Raw genomic sequence first — 4,622 nt, forward strand, 5'->3', positions numbered from 1 at the left:
ACAAACACGAATAGATCACACTGAATGACCGCAGACAACGACTGTCAAAACGCTGGCAGCAAGCGCAAACGCCGCAGCGGCGAAGGTACGTGCGGTCTATCGCTGCAACGGAATCTGAGCGGCGAATGCACGGCGCATAAAGGTCAGAGCCGTGGGGAGATAAGAGACGGTGCGGGCGGAGCGACGAGCGCGGTTGTTGGCAGAGTGGAAGTGCGCCCCCCCCCCCCCCCCCGCTCCATCGGCGCTGGCTTCCCGCTTCCTTGCTTGCGCGTGGGAGATTGAGTGCGTTCGCTCTCCGTGACAGCACACGTCCCCGCACGCTTCCGCTCGGGCATACGGCCCGCGGCGAAGATTTTATCTATAGGGAACCTCACGGCGACGGCAACGGCGACGGCGACGCCGACGGCAGAAATCCCATTGAAGTGTCCATATAATTGCTATCGCAATAAAAACCTTGCTCGCGCGTTCGAACAGTGACACCGCCGTTAAGCGTCTTCTTCGCTGCTTGCGCATCGACATTCTCGGAAGTGTTAGCATCCCAGCCGTCCTCGATTCACTCGTCACACGTCCAGAGGGGGCAATAGACGATGTGTCCTACGAGTCCATCAACTTGGCCATTCACGACGTTCGCTCAGACAATCGTGATCTTGTGCTCAAGCTGCGGAACAAGGCCAACGAACGCGCCTGCGACAGCTGCGTAAGACGCCGAAGGAAACTATTCCCGAGGGCCGAGTGCTAGCTGCTCGTTGTGGCTGGCGTCAAGGACAGCGTGTCCCACTGCAACACCATGCAAGATTCATGTACCGTCCAGGGAGCCTCGCGCCAGACGCTGGTTGTATCTAGGGGCACCGGACGCTTGCTCATGATACACAGGTATTTGATTTCGTTCTTCTGTGTAGAGGGAGGGAAGGAAGGGCGGGGGGAATTTAACCGTGCCGGATTTCTGTAGAATTGAATTCTGGGGCTTTTCTTCACAACGATTTGATTATGAGGCACGCCGTAGTGGTGGCTCCGGATTATTTTGACCACCAGGGGATCCTTAACGTGCCTCCCATGCACAGTACACGGGCGTTCTTGCTTTTCGCCCCCATCGTGGTGCGGCCGCCGTGTCCGGGATTTGATCCCGCGACCTTGCCCTTAGCAACGCGACACCTTAGCCGCTAAGCCACAGCGGCGGGTAACTGAGTAAAAGCCCTAAATTATTCAATTTGGAAAATCAACCTTACGGCTTGTTTCGTCTCGTGAAGAAAAAAATAATAGCGTCTATATATTTTTTGCAGAGGCCAACAAAGGATGAATTGCTGTAGCAATATCAATTAACAGCCATAAGGAGCATTAATCTGCTGCGCTTGCATGGTAGCATGACTGATATGGCCGAGCGTCCTCACATCGCATCTTAATAAGCTTGAAAAATGTTTTTAATTTATTCTAACTTAGAATATGTTTGTATGGTTCGATAAAATGTACTTTTATTGATCATTGATGATTACAGTTGTTATTCCCTCATTGAAAATAAAAATAAATGACTCGGTACTACACATTGCGCACTTTCGTTTATATTCAACCTGGGCGTGATATTCAATACCGACAACAATGTTAAGCCAATTCCTGATAATCTCCCTTTAAATTAGTATCCCGCATTATTAGTCGCTGCGCTCATCTGCTGTTAACAAGGCTCTCAAACTCTGCATGCATGATTATAATGTTAGTACGGAGTATACGCAACTTCCGTGCATGTTGTGATTTTGCCACACCTAATGACTTTTAACGTTAACCTTTATGTGCGTCTTGTCGTCGAAGCTTTGCTCCTGGTTGAGAGTCATCGGCCTCGCCAAATTCACCAAGATATGCAGCTGCTTCATGCTACCCAGATTTATTTGCTTGCAGGAGTCCGCGCTGTGGCTCTGCTGAAATCCCCCGTTTCCTAAAAGGATTCTTTCACCTCGGAAGATTCTGTCTCAATAAATGAGACGGGAGAAATTATTTTGCTTTGTATCTAATGGACCGAATTTATTGCTTGCTGCAGATACAATGATAGCGTTAGAATCTCCACACTGCCTTTCAGCGGATTCTAGATTTGAGTAATCCATGTCAAATTGCAGAAAATCGCCTTCAACCGTAACTCAGAAATAAAAGCGATAGCGCAACTGTGTAAACAGTAGCAATTGAGACACCTACATTTGGCAAAATTGATATTTTGTGCGCCACTCTGTAAATTGATATTTTGCGCGCCTAGTCTTGTATATCACATACCTTTCCAATACCAGGCCTAGCATCAGGCTTTACTGTAGTTACTTCCCCTGAATTAGAACAAGTGGTTTGACTCTTACCCTCATCAGCTGCTGCTGCGGATGGAATTACAGTTCATCTAATAAATAACAAGCATTTGCGGGTTTACTACTGCAAGATCATCGCAAATATTTGAACAGTTTACCATAGGCTATAAATTCACAGAGCAATCTTGTCTGTTTGGGACACACGTACTAATAGAGGCAGTTTATTTATTATTTATTTATTTATTTATTTTTATTTATTTATTAAACCTCACGGATAAAACATTCCAGAGGGGAGTGGGTAGACAATAATCATAGTTAACAATAATGTAACAAAGCATTGTAAGGCATGGTAATTCCTAATTATAGAATATTAGCCAAGGCAAATTTAAATCGGGTGTTATCATAAATTGAAACAATGTACGAAGCAAGGCGATCAATGCATGCAACTGCTGTTTTTGTTTCTGAGTCAAGAATTCGTAATCTTCAACGTTAAAGGTTTCAATGCACAAATTTCAAGTAGTTTTTGAAGAAGCTTACGATTTGTATTAACATTAGGGCTCCACAAATTGATAGAATGCAGCTATCTGCCGTAGAAACAACAAATGTCATCACTTGATCCTCATGCCCGAAGGCAGAACAGGTGGTTATGATTGAGCGCTTCGAGTGAACTTATGCGCGTTCGGTAATATCTCGTATTGGCACTAGTGTGGCGCAAGGAAGATAACGCCCACCGATAATGCAATTATTTTTGACCTTTTACAAAAAAGCCTAGAGAAGGAGATAATAAGAACGTGATAAGTGCCAAAGTGAACCCACCCTCAAATTGGGATGCTTGTATCACCGACGCTTGAATATAGCGCCAAGAATATCTGTTAGTCCATTCGTAACTTGTAGTGTTGGTTAAGCATTGACTCCACAGCTGATTTCAAGTCTCACGACAGCTAAACTCGCTGACAACTTTCTGTGGCAATGAAGCGAAAGCTACGTAGGCAAAGAGCGCTTCTGAAAAGTGTCCCGCGTTTAAATCCACGGTAGTTTAGGCTGGAGAAGAGAAAACATAAACACCTTATTAGCAACAGTTAAATAACACAGAACACACCACTGAGTGTAGAAGTTTGCTTATCTTGTAGCTTTTCCCTTCCGCGTCTGCGAAAATGCACAACCGTCGCATGTGGAAGCTGCGCCGATTCAGCGTCTGTTCCGAGCAACCAAAAGCACTGTCAAACGCTGCCGGACTACGTGGCGCGGTAACACATATGCTGTAGCCACGGGCCCGTAGCTTTCCCTTCATTGCCACAGAAAGCTGTGCTCGAGTATAGACCACATGAGTTTGCTGAATGGTAATGCTTCAGGAAGGGTTCCAACCTACGCTTTAGATTTAGTGCATTTATATACATTGAAGTACGAGCCGAGGTATCAGAAAAATGTTTACATAACTTAATTAGTACGGCTCCATAGGAAATAATAATATTTCTAGCACTGGCGCAATTCTTGCACCTTTGTGTATACGATGCTGCTGATTTCTGCTGCCATATAAATGGTGTAGGAATAAATAAGCCAAACAACGGGAATTGAGACTGTTTTGTCGTATTGGAAACCTTTTCCGACACCACTGAGTCACATAGACAACAGCGAGGAGTCAAAAAATAAAGTCCAGGCTTCCGCCCGTTCATAAAATAATGCCAGTATTGAACACACAACCGAGATGCTGGAAACTGCAGCACGAAGAAGTAGCAGAAGAAAGGCGGTGGCATACGATATAGTGCAATGGCGACGTATTGTGTTAAGATATACCTTTCCTATTATTTGTGCCTTCCTTCATTAGTAGGAATGAAGTCATGCTTAAATAAAGAAAACGTAAAGAAAATCCTAACGTATACTACCGCACTTTAATCACTTTATGGTCATGGTTAACACCAAGTGTCAAAATCTTGTTAGGATAAATTAGGTTAGAACTTGCTACATAGCAGCTAGGCATTTGCAGAACCAAGATTACTACGTATATTTAGCACAATGACAAGACAACGGCAGTATACTTAGGTGGAAAGAAAGCACAAGAATCGAACACCACAACAACTGGATTGCCAGAATCTATCTCTCGTATTTTCCGAATGGATGATGAGTTCATCATTGTTCTGATTCGGAAGGCGCAGTTTACTTACAATAAAGCAGAAAACCTTTCCTCGGAAGAGCTGCAGCATTCCGCGAAGCCTTGTATGACGAATGCGCGTTTCAAAAGCAGTGGTAAATATTGTCATGCGTTGTCAACGCAGTTCGGAGAAGCAAAGTTCGCCTGGAGCAGAAGCTGCCGCGAGCATGACTCGCCTAGTCGCCGAGTGTGGCGCA

The sequence above is a fragment of the Dermacentor silvarum genome, chromosome 1 (genome assembly GCF_013339745.2).
Source record: "Dermacentor silvarum isolate Dsil-2018 chromosome 1, BIME_Dsil_1.4, whole genome shotgun sequence".
Taxonomy (NCBI): Eukaryota; Metazoa; Arthropoda; class Arachnida; order Ixodida; family Ixodidae; genus Dermacentor; species Dermacentor silvarum.